The sequence below is a fragment of the Hemitrygon akajei genome, chromosome 4, assembly GCF_048418815.1.
Source record: "Hemitrygon akajei chromosome 4, sHemAka1.3, whole genome shotgun sequence".
In the NCBI taxonomy this organism is placed as follows: Eukaryota; Metazoa; Chordata; class Chondrichthyes; order Myliobatiformes; family Dasyatidae; genus Hemitrygon; species Hemitrygon akajei.
This window is the reverse complement of record NC_133127.1, coordinates 89,572,392-89,591,698: the sequence shown is the minus strand read 5'-3', so window position 1 is coordinate 89,591,698 and position 19,307 is coordinate 89,572,392.

Sequence of the window (19,307 nt, the reverse complement as noted above, 5' to 3'; positions counted from 1 at the left end):
TAGAGTTGTTCATTCAAAACCTTGTGGAGATAAAGGGGATTTCTTATAGCTGTAGGAACCCCAGTCTAGAATAGCCAACTAGTACAAGAACTCATGAGTGTTGTACAATTGCCATCAGAAATGGTTGTAATAAAATGTAAAGCCACTTCAAAATGACTACAATGGAAAACCGTGAAAATTGCAAAAAAAGGCAGCACAGAAAGGGGTAAAAGGAGTAAAAGAGGTAAAATAAATTAATATGGGCAAATAATTAAAAGAAGTACTGAGAACATATACAGTGAATCCGACAACTGAAATTATGGAAACAAAGTTAGTCACTGTATCACAGAAGAACATACAAGATATTTGAGAGATGTGAGCTCAATGCTGTAATTTGCAAAAGTGGTTCTGGGTGGAGAATGGCGGGAGGTTAAGCAGTGATGGGGTATGCAGATGTGGCATCTTCGGGAATGTATATACTTACTGTAATTCACAGTTTTTTAATATTATCATGCATTGCATTGTACTGCTGCTGCAAATCTAACAAATTTCATGATGTATGTTGGTGATATTAAACTTGATGCTGATTCTGATATGACACTGATTATAGATTGGTAGCCCCAACTACATTGCTTCCTCATCTGGCACAGCAAATATACTCCCTAGAACACATTGGAGTGGAGAAAATGATCAGTAGATTCTCCCAGTGGTGGTGGAATCCAAAGTTCATGGCACAAGCTTTTGTAAAAGTTTGAAAGATGAACAACATGCCAAAAAATGAATCCTGGAGCAGCTGAAAAGCTACCACAATTAAGTGCTCCTGCCTAACTGGTTCATTTTTACACTTAAAAGTGGACTACATTACTTTGCCGAAATGTCAAGGATACTCAGATGTACTGGTAATAGTGGATAAGTTTTCAGAATGGTTGGAAGCTATTCCAGCAAGGAAAGCCACTGCACACATGCAGGCAAAACTCTGATCAAGGACTATATTGCCAGATGAGGAATGCCATGTCACACCAACTCTGACCAAGGAACACTGGGAGTGTTTGTCAGGAATTGTGTTGACTGATGAACGTTGAATGGTCTTTTCATTATCCGCGTCACCATCAGACAAGTTGAACAAATGAATGAAGTCATCAAACAATGACCAAGTATCATGAGGAAGGCATACCGCGGCCTACAGCTCTTCCTAAGGTCTTATGTCGCATTAGAACAAGCCCAAACAAAAGAACTAAACTAAGTCTATTCAAGGTCATAGCAGAGTGACCCATGTCACTGCTGGGAGCTCTTGATCTCAGAGAGCCTTATATGTACCCTATGGCAGACAGTTTGGTTAACTATTGTGTGAAATTTACCCAAGCTACCCAGTCTGCTTCTCAACAGGTTTCTGCCGCTTGGAGTGATCCAGTAGAAGGAGGACACATCCTGATTCCTGGTGAGTGGGTCCTGATTAAGAAACCACATCAAGTTGCCACTGGGGGCTGGTCCTTATCAAATGCTGATAATCATTAACTTGGCAGTGGAAGTAGAAGGAAAAGGTAAATGTCAGCCACTGCGAGTGAGCTAAAGTGGTACCCGGTAAGCACGACAAGCATTGTGGGAATGTGCTGTGGCTCAGTGCTGGGCTACAACGAGTAAGCCACTAAGCAGCCAGAAGACTTTGAACAAAGTCGACAGCTGCTGGACCTTATGAAGTTTATTCTATTATTATTTGTTGTTGTTACATTTTTGACAATTTTTCCTACTCATAATGTGCCAGTTGAGATGACTCATAATGTATACTTGCGAGTATCACATGATTTTGCTGAAGCTGTTAATGCCTCTCATTGTCAATATACCACACACTTCAAACAAGTTGCCATGCATACGATGGTTTTTCAAAATTGAATGGCATTAGATCTTCTCTAAGCAGTTAAATGGGGAATGTGCAGTTATAGGCAAAGAGTGTTGTACCTGACGAGCCTGAAGACATAAGTGATTTGGCTGATCTTGTTCACAAAGAGCCAGCTAAAATACATCAATCTGGTGGATGGGATTTATTTGATTGGATTAATTTATATCTAGGAAATTGGGGTTACTCCATACTGTGATTCATAACATTTGTCCTCCTATGGCGTACCACAATTTACATCTTCTTCCCTTGTATAAGGACATTCATTATGTCTTTGTCTTTGTAAGTGTGCCTACTTACAAAGACAATCTAACAAAGACATAATCTTATGAATATCCTGTGATAGTTCCATAATTTTATACATAGATACCACAAGTATCTATTTTCAGATGTAATAATTTTAAATGCGTGGCTTAGAATCAAAGGGGGAATGTTGGATTAGACTGTATAATAGTCATTTTCTTTATGATTTAATCTTTTTATGCTTGATTGTATGAATTGTATGTTTATATAATTATATAATTGTTTATGCATATGTAATTGTTCAGTGTGTTTCTTAGTGGTTACAATTTTACTATATTATTCTGGAAACTTCTTGGGTTTTATTTGAATAGGAGCTATCTGCTAGGTTAACTTACCTACAAAATTTGAATGGAATGTCTGCTATCCATGGAACTTCAATGGAGCTAACAAACAGGTTTAAGAAGGGCAGAGCATGTTGGCTCACTCTCTATTCTTTGTTCTCTTTTCCTGCTGTTGTCTTCTTCCTCACTATTCCCCTTTCCCAATCCCTTTGTTCTCTTCACGCTTAATAAACAATCATGAACAAAAAGTTTTATGCCTCTTTCTTGACTCCTGAAGAGCCTATGATCAAAGATATCAGAATCCAAGAAAATGAAGTGAGAGCAGAGTCTGGTTTCACAGTTGTGAGTGTATGGGTGTAGAGCAGGGGGCTGAGAATGCATCCTTGTGGGGCACTAATGTTGAGATAATTGTGCTGGAGGTGTTGCTAACTATTCTTACCAATTATGATTTGTTGGCCAGGAAGTTTAAGATTGCATTGCAGAAGGAGGTGTTGAGTCCCTAGTCTTGGGGTTTGGAGATGAGATTGCTTGGATTGAAGGTGGAGCTGTAGTCAATAACCAATTGTCTAATGCAGTTGTTTTTAATGGTCCTTATGCTCAAGAGATGAAGGTAGGACTCCATTCCACCTAGATGATTTCCTTGGATTCACTCTTTGGAAGTGTTTAAGCGCTGAGTGCTGTTTGTTGGTACAGAGAGGAAGATGGATGTCAACTGCCCTTCATGAATGGTGTAAAGATGGTAACCTATGAAACGGAAAGAAACATGCTTTATTCTGTTCACTGCAAAGCAGAAATTAAAAAAGCTGAGTAGAGCACTGATATGCATGGCCAAACCACGTTAGTAGAGATAATGATCATTTCTAATGCTCATTATTTTTCTTTCCTGTGGCTCAGTAGGGTAGGCAAAGGAAGAGGATGGCAGCAGTGATAGGGAACTCGATAGGGGGTCAGACAGGCGATTCTGTGGATGTAGGAAAGAAATGCAGATAGTAGTTTGCCTCCCAGGTGCCAGGGTCCAGGATATTTCTGATTGTGTCCATGATATCCAGAAGTGGGAAGGTGAACAGCCAGAAGTCGTGGTACATATTGGTACCAACGACATAGGTAGGAAAAGGGAGGAGGTCCTGAAAACAGACTACAGGGAGTTAGGAAGGAAGTTGAGAAGCAGGACCTCAAAGGTAGTAATATTGGGATTACTGCCTGTGCCACGCGACAGTGAGTATAGGAATAGAGGGAGGTGGAGGATAAATGTGTGGCTGAGGGATTGGAGCAGGAGGTGGGGATTCAGATTTCTGGATCATTGAAACCTCTTTTGGGGCAGGCGTGACCTGTACAAAAGGGACGAGTTGCACTTGAATCCCAGCGGGACCAATATCCTGGCGGGGAGGTTTGCAAAGGCTATTAGAGAGAGTTTAAACTAGAATTGCTGGGGGGTGGGAACCAAACTGAAGTGACAGAGGAAAGTGAGGCTTGCTCACAAATAGGGAAAGCTTGGAGACAGTGCGAAAGAGAGGATAGGCAAGTGATAGAGAAGGGACGCACTCAGACCAATGGTTTGAGATGTGTCTATTTTAATGCAAGGAGCATTATGAACAAAGTGGATGAGCTTAGAGCATGAATCAGTACTTGGAGCTATGATGTTGTGGCCATTACAGAGACCTGGATGGCTCAGAGGCAGGAATGGTTACTTCAAGTGCTGGGTTTTAGATATTTCAGAAAGGACAGGGAGGGAGGCAAAAGAGGTGGGGTATGGCACTGTTGATCAGAAATAGTGTCACTTCTGCAGAAAAGGAGAAAGTCATGGAGGGATTGTCTAGTGAGTCTCTGTGGGTGGAAGTTAGGAATAGCAAGGGGTCAATAACACTACTGGGTATTTTTTATAGATCACCCAATAGTAACAGGGACATCGAGCAGCAGATATGGAGACAGATTCTGGAAAGGTGTAATAATAACAGGGTTGTTGTGGTGGGAGATTTTAATTTCTCAAATATCAATTGGCATGTCCCTAGAGCAAGGGGTTTAGATGGGGTGGAGTTTGTTAGGTATGTTTAGGAAGGTTTCTTGACACAGTATGTAGATAAGCCTACAAGAGGAGAGGCTGTACTTGATCTGGTATTGGGAAATGAACCTGGGCAGGTGTCAGATCTCTCAGTGGGAGAGCATTTTGGAGATAATGATCACAATTCTATTTCCTTTACCATAGCATTGGAGAGGGTTAAGAACAAATTAGGAATTTTCATGTGAGCAATCAGGAAGATATTTTGTCTCAATGATATTCTTGGCTTTGATCTTCAATACTGAGGGATTTGAATTATGTGAAAATTCAAGAGAAACCTGTCTTCTTTAGCCCGAAGAAAGATTAGAACAGATATCTGACTGGTAACTAAAATAATTCCTGTAAAACTTTAAAACTTGGGTGATTTATCAATGTATGAGATAAAGAAATTAATTTGTATTCTGCTTCCTATGTTTTATCTGGGATATCGTATTTATTTTCTTTGTAAAATTTATTTTTTATGATCCAAAGACAATTCTACTCCCTGAACATTGGGCACTGCAGGGCTGCTCCATCAGCGAGCTGCTAGTTGAGCGGAGTCAGCATGAAGCAAGCCAAGGTGTTGAAGATGTTGGCCGAGGTGTCGAAGGAGCTGGTCGGGATATCAGAGGAGCCAGCTGGGATATCGGCGGAGCTGGTTTGGGTTCAGAGGAGCTGACCTGGCTGCAGACTGTGTTGCTGTCCGCTACTCAGAAGCATCAGAGTTGGTGCAGTATAACTGTGGGAGATTGTCCTGGACACCTCACTTGCAATCGCAAGACTCTGTTGGACATTGATAATATAAGCTGCCGCAGGCCTTCTACCCTTGTCTGATGGAGGGACAGAAGACATGGGAGCTGAGTAGCTTTAGTTGTACTGAGAATTAGGCCGCAAGCCTCGCGCTTGCCTGCTGCTGCAAACCAGGTGAGAGACGCGGAAGTGCTACATCGTGGTTGAGCTCGACTGGGGCCTGGCCTCGCTCATCAGTGCTGCCCTCCAGTGTTCACTCAGTGGAATGACAGGCTGGATTGCATGCATCTGTGCACTGCCAGGAGACCGTGCCATCAATTGCTGGACATTGGCACTTAGGGGTTTGGACCAAATTTTTTCTTTGAGTGAATATGCTTCTTTGCTCAATATTTGAATTACGCTACTCACTATTTTTGAATGTTTGCTTGCTATTTTAAATGTTTTACACCTTGGCCCCTTAGGGCTGCTCTCTCATTTAGCTGTGCCTATGTATGGTTTGAAATATAATTAAACTTGATTTGATTTTGATTATTTGATCATAACTTGAACACGAGAGAAATCCCAATACGACAATTATAATCTCTTGTTGAAACACCCATTCTTTTTACATGTAATTTACAAAATCTGAATTCATCTTTCATTGTAATAGTAATTCAAGTAATAATAATTTGACCCATGCAATAGTTCTCAATTAATTTTGACCAGACATCTGAATAATCCAATATAAGATGGTCTCTGAAGACTTTTACCAGGCATGGCAGTGACTTCAAACATATTAGGAATGATTTCATTGCTGCTGAATAGATTCTACCTATCACTATTATAAATACAGGTTTTTCTTTCTGTTGCAGGCAGGTTCAAGGTGGGGAAAGGCACCTCAGCACCCAAAATTTAAGGTCACGTTGCCTAATCATAATCACAAAACAATTCTCATACTGGTTATTGACTGGACTCAAACTTAACCCTGTACTGGCCAAGCAGATGAACAACTGTCTCTGGCCTCTTTGTGTTATGAAAAACAACAGTGCTTGTTCAGGACCCCAGCTACATAAAATGTTTAAGTCTCCTATGTGAAATCCTTAAACCAAGGAGATACTTTCTTCTCAAGCTTCTCTGAACCAGGTATTCTGGGGTCAATGGCCCTCCATTGTCTGATGCACACAAAAGCATGGATTAGACAGTCATCAATCTAGCTGTTATCTGTACCTGTTATGCTGTGGATAATATGGACCCAAAAAGAATCAGCATGGAAACAGCCCCTTCCATTAACTGAGTTTACGCCAACTAGCAAGTTACCATTTAAACTAATCCTACATTAATCCCATTTTAAAAGAATCTCCCTCCAGATTTAACCATTCAGCTTCATAATGGGGGCAGTTTACTTTGGAGACCTAGAGGAAACCCACAGGGTCACATGGAGACTGTGCAAACTTCATAGAGAGAGCACCTGAAGTCGTCATTGACCATGGATCTTTAGTGATGCAAGGCAATGGCCATATTAACTGCTTCTCTGTCAAGTCCAGTCAAGTCACTTTTTATTGTCATTTTGACCATAACTGCTGGTTTCAGTACATAGTAAAAATGAGACAACGTTTTTCAGGACAATGGTGTTACATGACACAGTACAAAAACTAGACTGAACTATGTAAAAAACAACACAGAAAAAAAACTACACTAGACTACAGACTGCATAAAGTGCACAAAACAGTGCAGGCATTACAATAAATAATAAACAGGACAATAGGGCAAGGTGTCAGTCCAGGCTCTGGGTATTGAGGAGTCTGATAGCTTGGGGGAAGAAACTGTTACATAGTCTGGTTGTGAGAGCCCGAATGCTTTGGTTCCTTTTTCCAGATGGCAGGAGGGAGAAGAGTTTGTATGAGGGGTGCATGGGGTCCTTCATAATGCTGTTTGCTTTGCGGATGCAGCGTGTAGTGTAAATGTCCATAATGACAGGAAGAGAGACCCCGATGATCTTCTCAGCTGACCTCACTATCCTCTGCAGGGTCTTGCGATCCGAGATGGTGCAATTTCCGAACCAGGCAGTGATGCAGCTGCTCAGGATACTCTCAATACAACCCCCGTAGAATGTGATAAGGATGGGGGTGGGAGATGGACTTTCCTCAGCCTTTGAAGAAAGTAGAGATGCTGTTGGGCTTTCTTTGCTATGGAGCTGGTGTTGAGGGACCAGGTGAGATTCTCCAACAGGTGAACACCAAAAAATTTGGTGCTCTTAACGATCTCCACCGAGGAGCCGTCGATATTCAGTGGGGAGTGGTCACTCTGTACCCTCCTGAAGTCAACAACCATCTCTTTTGTTTTGTTCACATTCAGAGACAGGTTGTTGGCTCTGCACCAGTCCGTTAGCTGCTGCACCTCCTCTCTGTAAGCTGACTCGTCGTTCTTGCTGATGAGACCCACCACGGTCATGTCATCGGCGAACTTGATGATGTGGTTCGAGCTGTGTGTTGCTGCAAAGTCGTGGGTCAGCAGAGTGAACAGCAGTGGATTGAGCATGCAACCCTGGGGGGCCCCTGTGCTCATTGTGATGGTGTTGGAGATGCTGCCTCTGATCCGGACTGACTGAGGTCTCCCAGTCAGGAAGTCTGGGATCCAGTTGCTGAGGGAGGTGTTCAGGCCCAATAGGCTCAGCTTTCCAATCAGTTTCTGAGGGATGATTGTGTTGAATGCTGAACTGAAGTCTATGAACAGCATTCGAACGTATGTGTCTTTTTTGTCTAGGTGGGTTAGGGCCAGGTGGAGGGTGGTGACAATGGTGTCATCTGTTGAACGGTTGGGATGGTTTGCAAGCTGCAGGAAGTCCAGTGATGGGGGCAGCAGGGTCTTGATATGCCTCATGACGAGCCTCTCGAAACACTTCATGATGATGGATGTGAGTGCAATGGGACGGTGGTCATTTAGGCAGGACACTGAAGACTTCTTCAGCACAGGAATGACGGTGGCAGCCTTCAAGCACATTGGAATGGTGGCGCTGCTCAGGGAGATGTGGAAGATGTCAGTGAGAACATCTGCTAGCTGGTCTGCGCATCCTCTGAGCACTCTACCAGGGATGTTGTCTGGTCCAGCAGCTTTCCGTGGGTTGACCCTGCACAGGGTTCTTCTCACGTCGGCCACGGAGAGACACAGCACCTGGTCATTCACAGGAGGGGTGGACTTCCTCGCCGCCATGTCATTTTCCGCCTCAAACCGGGCGTAGAAGTTAATCAGCATATCTGGGAGGGAGGCATCACCTGCACAGTCAGGTGATGTTGTCTTGTAATTGGTGATGTCCTGGATGCCCTTCCACATGCTCCGCGTGTCGCCGCTGTCCTGGAAGTGGCTGTGGATTTGCTGGGCGTGTGCATGCTTTGCTCCTCTGATGGCCTGGGACAGTTTGGCCCTCTGTGATAACATTTTACAGGTTTCTTGCTTCAGAGGTAACATAACAGATGTCAGTGCTTGAATCAAGGGTGCTCTCATTCTTGTCTCCCTGGAAAAACAGGCTGTAGGTTGTGAACAAATTGTGCTCCAAGTACTTCATCAGCAGAACTCCATTTCAAATTAGCTTTCCCTGCCCTTCCTAGCGAATCCTCTCCAGCCCTGACATTGAAGTTGTTCAAAAGGGCCAGTTCATTTTCCACTGAGGCATAGACTGGGATTTATCAATGTTGTAATAGAAGTTCTTCCTGGGGTTTGTTCAAAGCACCCTGGTGTCCGAGAACTTCTACCTGAAATTGCACGTTGGCCCAGAAGACCAGAGTTCCCGATGGATTTGCCCAGTGAGGAATGGGTATGAAAATTATGGCCAGGACTGTGCAGTTTGCCATCAGCGTTAGATTGAAGGGCTTGATTTTGGTGTCAACATCAAGGGTTTGAAGAATAAAAGTGCTGATGTTGGATTGGCCTCTTTTGACCAATGGTACGTTAAATAAATTGAACACACCCATATAGACAATTAATGGCTGTTGGAAGCTCTGACTTCACTATGCCAGAAACCCACAAGTAATAATATCTTTAAAGCTTATGCTCAACAATTCAGCTTCGTTAGAAGGATGTGCAGTAGATATTTGAAAGGCTTTCTGTGAAATTTGATCCACAGACATTGTAAGATGATAGAAAAAAATGTTCAGGTTAATAGAAGTTAGTGCAATGTATTACAACTTGGGGCGTTGAAGTTCAGAATTCAATTCTTGCGTTCTCTGTAAGAAAGTTTGTAGGTTCTTCTCATGTGTCATGGGTTTCCTCCGGGCACTCCAGTTTCTTTGCACAGTCCAAAGACGTACCAGTTAATAGATTACAAACAAGAGAAAATCTGCAGACGCTGGAAATCCGAGCGACACTCACAAAATGCTGGGGGAGCTAAGCAGGCCAGGCAGCATCTGTGGAAAAGAGTAAACAGTCGATGTTGCGGGCTGAGGCCGAAACCTCGACTGTACTTTTTCCCATAGATGCTGCCTGGCCTGCTGAGTTCCTCCAGCATTTTGTGTGTGTTGACAGTTAGTAGGTTAATTGGTCATTGTAAATGGCCCTGTGATTAGTACAGGGCTAACTAGGTGGGGTGCTGCGTGGTACAGCTCATTGGTCTGGAAGATCCTGCACCGTGCTGTATCTCTAAATAAATTAGTAAATTAATTTACAAATATGGCATCGAAAATGCTCCAAAAGGCATCAATAATGTACATATAAAATTTACTATAATACAGAAGCAACTACTTCATGGGCTGTAAATTAAAACCAATCCATTCAAAATCTGTTCAATGGGTCGTCTTATTGAAGGCCCCAGCTGCTTTCTGACAAGCTACTTTTATATCAGAAGTAACGGTAATGACATCTTTAATTGAATCATTCAGTCAAAAAAATTGATTGTCAACAATTATAATTACAAGGAATCTGCTTTGTGTTCAAACTTATCAAAACAACATCTACATCAATGCAAACCCAAGTGGGTGGAATTGCATGTTCATCCAGTTTCCAGCTCAGAAGTTTATTCAGGAACACATTTTTCAGCCTGGCCACTAGATGGTAGCACAGCACTCCATCTTTGTAGAGAAACAGCCATTTTACCAACAAACAGCTAGCAGGTGGACCGGACATAATATCTTCTGATAAAACAGGCTGTAGATTGGTGTGACAAGATTGTGTTATAAGCATTTCATCAGCAGGTGAACCTCATTTCCCCTGTTCTTTCTAACCAATCATCTCCTTCCTGAGATTAACATCCCCTCCGAGGCTGACACTGGAATCAGAAGGGTTGAGCTTACCTCCCTTTGGGACACAGTGTTTTTATTAAGGTTAGAGTCAAAATTCTCCTTGTCATTGCCTGTAGCTTCCTATGACCAAGTACATGCACTCATAGTTATAACATACTGGTTCAATGTTAATATGAGCTGGATGTCATGTGATGTCCCTTTATCCCATTAGGGAAGTAATTGAATTGCTGGACAACTCATTTTTGGTGCAATAAGCCACTCTTTAAAGGCAATGCTCCTTTTCCAGTTTGCCCTTCCAGAACAAAATGTACTCACTGCTTTCTTCATTGGATATGGTGTCTGCTGCTGATCATGTCCCACTCAAGTCAGTGTTGTCAAGCATTTGAGTCCTTAGGTTGTGGAGTGAAGTTCCAGTCAACTGTTGATGTGGTTGTCTATGATGTTTCTGTCATTCAGTTACTCAGCTTCATACGAGGGTTGGAAGTTCCCTATGGTTTTTCCATTAATGTGGGCTGGCTGTAATAAACCAACCATCACATGAGTTTAGCAGAGAGAAAGTTGGGATTACAGATACTTTTGGAACACAAATTTTCCAATAGGAGTTATTTTTCCAAAAACTTTTTTAAAATTGCCATGCTACAGTGAAGTCTAAATTTACCTGTTGCATTTGGTGTGAATAAAATTAATCTGTTTCAGCATTTATGTCACACCTGCATAGGCAGACGGAGAGTGCAGCAGTGAGCATCTCTTGGGATAGGCACAGGAGCAGCATATCAGCTAATTATACATTCATTCTTCACAGTTGTCGGAATCTTGAACAAGGTTATAGCCAAGGACAGGCTATTACGTGCACCTTTGCATGAAATGTGAAATAGCTAAGCACGTCTTGAAATGTCACTAAATAGATACTGGTGCTGTTTGTTCTCATTATCCAGATAAGTTGACCACCTTTGTAATCTCACTTGTACGTTGTAAATCTTTCTTTTCACCTTTCAATAACCTCCTGATTTTCAGTAATGCACACCTTGATACGATCGATTGCTATGCTAAAATATTTGTCCTTGCTCTTACTGTACACCCTCACAAAGCATTTTAGCAGATCAGAATCAATACTTTGTTCCTTCTTGTTGCCATTTAACTACTGTACTGTTCTACACTATTCAAAGTCTTGTCATTATTCACTGTGGTTTTGCTGACACTGCAGGTTCTTTATATATTCATATTTATAACAACTCAAATTCAAGTCTACTACAACAAAGCTCCTGAGATAAATCGATCCATAATTATGTCATTTAAATACAAAATCCTCAGGAACGAAAAGCAGAAATCTTTTATCCTGAGTAACTGCAATTTGTTAGGCCATTCAGTAGCCACTTTATTAGGTATGCCTGTAACCTGCTCATTAATGCAAATAACTAATTAGCCAAATCAATTGGCAGCAATTCAATGCATAAAAGCATGTAGACATGATGAATTCAGTTGTTCTCAGATTTATCCTCAGTTCTAGCAAGTTTAAGGTCTTTTCACTCAAACAGTCGGCAAGGTGTACTTTATGAAGTCCTTCAGTCAGTCACAGGAATTGCAAATCAGGGAGGTCAGGTAAAATTTCTATGGGTTCCAGCTCATGTAGGGGTGAAGGGGAATGAGAGGGTGGATGAGTTGGCAAAGAGGGCGATAAAGAAAGAAAATATAGAAATGCACATTAGTATCAGCAAAGCAGAGGCTAAGTGTGTAATCTGGGAGAAAAAATCAACCAAATGTGGCAAGAAAGATGGGACAGGGAGGGGAAAGGGAGGCATTTATATCAAATACAAAAGAGTGTTACAGGTACTAGGGTAGGCAGTGGATACAGAAGAGAGGAAACTGTGTGGACTAGGTTAAGGCTGGGGCACTGTGCACTAAACAAAACATTGAAAATGATAGGGAAACACCAGACAGGATTGTGTGAGGAATGTCAGGAAGAGGAGTCAGTAGAGCATGTAGTTCTGAGTTGCAGGAAGTATGGGATACAGAGAGAGATGATGAGAATTAATTTAAGGGAATTGGGGGTGCAGGAATTCACATTAAAAGGGTTGCTGGGCATGGGTGAGAGAGCACAGGTTAGGGTATTTTTTAGCTTTCTTAAGGGGTACAGGGGTTTTTTATAGGATATGATGGATAAACTGGAATAGCGTACTAGGATGGCCAAAGATGGGAGGATAAAGTGTAGGTTAGAGTATGTGTGTGTGTGAGATTTGGTGAAGGGATTTAGAATGTAAGTCTATTGCACACTCCGGAGCAGAAGGTGGCGGTAATGCACCATTAAGCTGGGTGCCAACCGCTGTAAAACATGACAGAGGGAGGGATTCAGTTGTTGCTCAGACCAAACATCCGAATGGGGAAGAAATGTCATCTAAGTAACTTTGACTGTGAATGATAGTTGGCGCCATAAGGGGTGGTTTGAATGTGTGGAGCAGGTTAAGACCTACAAGTATCTGGGAGTACAGTTAGACGAGAAGCTAGACTGGACTGCCAACACAGATGCCTTGTGCAGGAAGGCACAGAGTCGACTGTACTTCCTTAGAAGGTTGGCGTCATTCAATGTTTGTAGTGAGATGCTGAAGATGTTCTATAGGTCAGTTGTGGAGAGCGCCCTCTTCTTTGTGGTGGCGTGTTGGGGAGGAAGCATTAAGAAGAGGGACGCCTCACGTCTTAATAAGCTGGTAAGGAAGGCGGGCTCTGTCGTGGGCAAAGTACTGGAGAGTTTAACATCGGTAGCTGAGCGAAGGGTGCTGAGTAGGCTACGGTCAATTATGGAAAACTCTGAACATCCTCTACATAGCACCATCCAGAGACAGAGAAGCAGTTTCAGCGACAGGTTACTATCGATGCAATGCTCCTCAGACAGGATGAAGAGGTCAATACTCCCCAATGCCATTAGGCTTTACAATTCAACCGCCAGGACTTAAGAACTTTTTAAAAGCTATTATTAATGCTTTTTGAGATAGTGATTTAGATGCATATCATATTTTTTTACTGAGTTAAGTATTGTATGTAATTAGTTTTGCTACAACAAGTGTATGGGACATTGGAAAAAAAGTTGAATTTCCCCATGGGGATGAATAAAGTATCTATCTATCTATCTATCTATCTATCTATCTATCTATCTATCTATCTCAGAAATTACTGATCTCCTGTACTAGTTGCTGGGTTTTATGTAAAATCATTAAGATGATTATTTCTAAATGATTAACAGTGCTAAAAGGCATATTTTTTAAGAATTGGCTTTTCTTTTATTAAGCATAAAAACAAGAGGTTTACTCTGCAATTGAGTCTTGGATGAGTTGGAATTACTGCATAGTTTAATGCCCATTAATAATGCTGATTCATAATTTTTAGCACTTTTAATCTGCTTCTAAACCTGTAGGAGGAAACTGGACCACCCACAGTAAAGGGGGGGGGGAAGGAAGGGAGAGAGAATGAAAGAAAAAAATGAATTCCACACAGACAGCACTAGAGGAACAGAATGAAACCTAGGCCACTGGAATTATGAGGCAACACTTCTACTAACCACACCACATGCTGCCACTTGAATCAAATAATTTAAACTATAAACCGCTGAGGCCCCAGAACTGATCCCAATGGCCACCCAATAGTTGCTGATTGCCAATCTGAAAATAAACAATTTATCCTTACTCTGTTTTCAATTAGGCAATGTTCTATCTCACCAGTATGTTACCTCCACTCTTAAGAAGTAGCCTTCCTAAATCCCCATGGAATTCAATCCTGTTTATTACATCCTCAAAGAATCCAACACTTTGTCAACATGATTTCTCTTTTAACAAACTATATTAATTTTGCTTGATTTCCTATGATTTTCAAAATGTCCTGCTATGACATTAATGATTGATTCCAGCATTTTCACAATGACATATATTAGATTAACTGGCTAACTTCTATTAACTATTACCCATTATTAATGCAATATTTTTATGAAGAAAGCCCTAGACAAATTTTCAGAATTAGGTAAAGATTAAAAGATAAATAACATTGTAGCTATATAGGACCCTGGTCAGACCCCACATGGAGTACTGTGCTCAGTTCTGGTCGCCTCACTACAGGAAGGATGTGGAAACCATAGAGAGGGTGCAGAGGAGATTTACAAGGATGTTGCCTGAATTGGGGAGCATTCCTTATGAGAATAGGTTGAGTGAACTCGGCCTTTTCTCCTGGGAGTGACGAAGGATGAGAGGTGACCTGATAGAGGTGTATAAGATGATGAGAGGCATTGATTATGTGGATAGTCAGAGGCTTTTTCCCAGGGCTGAAAAGGCTAGCATGAGAGGACATAGTTTTAAGGTGCTTGGGAGTAGGTACAGAGAAGATGTCAGGGGTAAGTTTTTTGCAGAGAGTGGCGAGTGCATGGAATGGGCTGCCAGCAGCGGTGGTGGAGGCAGAAACGATAGGGTCTTTTAAGAGACTCCTGGATGGATACATGGAGCTTAGGAAAATAGAGGGCTATGGGTAAGCCTAGGTAGTTCTAAGGTAAGGACATGCTCGGCACAGCTTTGTAGGCCGAAGGGCCTGTATTGTGCTGTAGGTTTTCTATGTTTCTATGTTTTTAACTCAGGAATAGGAAGGGGGCAATCATACTGATGTGGTTGTACTACAGACCTGCCCCCTCCCCAGTAGCCCCAATAGCCAGCTGGACATTGAGGAACAGATATGTAATCAGATTAAGGCAATGTGTAAAAATAACAGGATTGTTGTCAAAAAGGATTTCAACTTCCCAAATATAAACCAGGCCCTTCATAGCGCAAGGGGTTTAGATCGGACAAAATTTGTTAAGTGTACTCCAGAAGGGTTCTTAAATCATTATCTGGATGGTCCAACGAGAGGAGGGTCTGTACTTGACCTGGTGATGGTTAATGAACCTGGCCAGGTGACTGACCTTTCAGTGGGCGATCAATAGGGAACAGTGACCCACAACTCCTTAACTTTTAGGATAGCTATAGATAGGATAAGTAAGTTTCTGTGGGAGAGTTTTAAATTGGAGTAAAAGGAAAGGTATGTAAAGCTTTGGAAATTGGGATCAAATGAAGCACATGAGGAGTATAAAGAAGCCAGAAAAGAACTAAAGAAGGGAATTAGGAAAGACAGGAGGGGCCATGAAAAGTCCTTAGCAAGTAGGGTTAAGATGAATCCCAAGGCATTCCATACATACATCAAGAGCAAGGGGATAACTCGGGAGATGTTGAGACCACTCAAAGATAAAGGGGGGAACATAGGCTTGGAGGTGGAGAATGTGCGTGAGGTATTTAATGAGTCCTTTGCGTCATTATTTATCAAGGAAAAGGATATGGAGGACCAGGAGCTCAGTACTGAATGTATAAATATGATAGGGCATTTATAGCTCAAGGAGGAGGAAGTGTTGAGCCTCCTTATGAGTATGAAGATGAATAAGTCCCCAGGGCCTGATGGGATTTGTCCCAGGTTATTGAAGGAGACAAGAGACAAGATTGCTGGGGCATTGACTAAATCTTTGTGTCTTCTCTAGCCACAGGCTAGTGGCTAGCAAGTGGCTAATGTTGTACCTCTATTTAAGAAGGGAACAAGGGAAAATTCTCGGAACAATAGATTGTATCACATCAGTTGTCGGGAAATTGCTAGAGAAATTTCTTAGGGATAGGATATATGTGCATTTGGAAACCTATGGCTTAATTTGGAAGAGCCAACATGGCTTTGTGAGGTGCAGATCATGTCTTATCAACTTGATTGAGCTTTCGACAAGGTGATGAGAGAGATTGATGAGGGTAGGGGAGTGGATGTTGTCTACATGATTTTAGTAAGGTGTTTCACAAAGTCCGTCATGGAAGACTAATCCAGAAGATTAAGATGCATGGGGTCCACAGCGAATTATTAGTCAAGCCACTGAGTTCAAAAGTCAAGGGGTTACGTTGCAACTTTATAAAACCCTGGTTAGGCCACATTTGAAGTATTGCTTACAGTTCTGGTTGCCCCACTATAGGAAAGACATTGAAGCTTTGGAGAGGAGGTTCACCGAGATATTGCCTGGTTTAGTCAGCATGTGCTATCATGAGAGGCTGGATAAACTTGGGTAGTTTTCTCTGGAACTGCAGAGGCTGAGGGGAGATCTGATAGAGCTTTATAAGATTATGAGAGGCATAGACAGAGCACACAGGGAGTATCTGTTCCCCAGGGTAGAAATGTCTAATACCAGAGGGCATGCATTGAAGGTAAGAGGGTGTAGGTTCATGGTGAATGTGAGGGGTAAGTTTTTACTCAGAGAGTGGTGGATGCCTAGAATACACTGCCCGGTCTGGTGGTCGAGGCAAATACATTAGAGGCTTTTTGGAGGCGTTTGGATAGGCACATGGATGTAAGCAACAATGGAGGGATTAGTGTTTGGGTGTATATGAAACATAGAAACATAGAAAACCTACAGCACAAGCTGTGCCGAACATGTACTTACTTTAGAAATTACCTAGTGTTACCCATAGCCCTCTAGTTTTCTAAGCTCCATGTACCTATCCAGGAGTATCGTATCCGTCCCCAGCAGCCCATTCCACGCACTCACCACTCTCTGCACAAAAAACTTACCCCTGACATCTCCTCTGTACCTGCTTCCAAGCACCTTAAACCTGTGCCCTCTCATGATAGCCATCTCCGCCCTGGGGAAAAGCCTCTGACTACCCACACAGTCAATGCCTCTCATCATCTTGTACACCTCTATCAGGTCACCGATTTGATCTAAATTATAGCTGGTTCAGCACAACATTGTGGGCTGAATGGCCTGTTCCTCTGCTGTACTCCTCTGTGTTCTATGAAAAAGATTAGCTTTATTTCTCACATGTGCCTTAAAACACACAGTGAAATGCGTCAACAATCAAAGCACTTAGAGGATGTGCTGGGGAAGCTTCACCATATTTCTGGCTCTAACACAGCATGTCCATAACTTACTAACACTTGGTGTATTTAAGTTGGAGGTTGATGCAGGGGTGATTGATAAGTTCATGGCCTAAGGTAGAAGGAGATGAGTTATTAAACTTTCTGCAAAAACACTCAAAGAGTTGAACCGCACGTGCATGTAACAAGAACTGCAAAACTCATCTCTTTATACCTTAGGCCACGAACTTATCAATCGCCCCTACTCTCGACCACTTCTGGAGGTCCAAGACGTCGACTTCTACAAAGAAGGGATGGTATGCTCCACGACCGCTGGACTAAGTGTGTAAATGTAGGAAGGGACTACGTTGAAAAATAAATGCGCTAGGTTTTCTAAAATTGACTCCTTCTACCTTAGGCCACGAACATATCAATCACCCCTCATACTTTTAGTCTGACTTCTGCCCTTTGACCTGTTTGGCATGGGTGAACCCACCAAGAGCCAAAGCATGAAGCCCTGACTCCAGGTGGTATAGCTCTCTGGGTCATTGAGGCATGTAAGCCTCCAAACCACAGTGAGATCGTGGTCCTCTTGGAGGAATGGAAGTGACACAGTTTACTTACGTAGTGGTTCCTTCTAACCTGGGTTCCACAGACTCTCCCAGTTAATGGTAGAGGTCCATGGCTTAAAAAAAGGTTAGGAACCCCTGTTCTAGATGAACCTGGCAAGTGATAGTTCCAAAGGAAATCAGTGTTTTCCTTGGGATAGCACCTCAATTGAGAGGAGTTCGTACAGGCTACTCATCCCATTTAACTGTGCAACTGAATGGAGAGATATAATTAAAATAATAATTGATGTGATTTGTCTACCAGTCCCAGCAATTAGGTAGTTGTGAGGGAACACTGTGAGAGAGAGGTAGGAAAAGGAAAGAGGGGAGTTCTTTGGGACAAATCAATACTGTCTTCTGGTTACTTTCCTGATCAGCTCAAGTAGACAGGTGGGAAGAAAGCCCAAACTCTTCCATATTCTCAGCCATTTGTCTGAAGTCAAGTCAAGTCACTTTTATTGTCATTTCGACCGTAACTGCTATGTACAGTACATAGTAAAAATGAGACAACGTTTTTCAGGACCATGGTGTTACATGACAGCACAAAAACTAGACTGAACTATGTAAAAAGAACACAGAGAGCATAAAAACAACTACACTAGACTATAGACCTACCCAAGACTGCATAAAGTGCACAGAACAGTGCAGGCATTACAATAAATAATAAACAGGACAATAGGGCAAGGTGTCAGTCCAGGCTCAGGGTATTGAAGAGTCTGATAGCTTGGGGGAAGAAACTGTTACATAGTCTGGTTGTGAGAGCCCAAATGCTTCGGAGCCTTTTCCCAGATGGCAGGAGGGAGAAGAGTTTGTATGAGGGGTGCATGGGGTCCTTCATAATGCTGCTCACTTTGTGAATGCAGCGTGTTGTGTAAATGTCCATGATGGCGGGAAGAGAGACCCCGATGATCTTCTCAGCTGAACTCACTATCCACTGCAGGGTCTTGAGGTCTGAGATGTGCAATTTCTGAACCAGGCAGTGATGAAGCTGCTCAGGATGCTCTCAATACAACCCCTGTAGAATGTGATGAGGATGGGGGGGTGGGAGATGGGCTTTCCTCAGCCTTCGCAGAAAGTAGAGACGCTGCTGGGCTTTCTTTGCTATGGAGCTGGTGTTGAGGGACCAAGTGAGATTCTCCGCCAGGTGAACACCAAGAAATTTGGTGCTCTTAATGATATCTACCGAGGAGCCATCGATGTTCAGCGGGGAGTATTCGGTCCGTGCCCTCCTGATGTCAACAACCATCTCTTTTGTTTTGTTCACATTCAGAGACAGGTTGTTAGCTCTGCACCAGTCCGTTAGCTGCTGCACCTCCTCTCTGTAAGCTGACTCGTCGTTCTTGCTGATAAGACCCACCACGG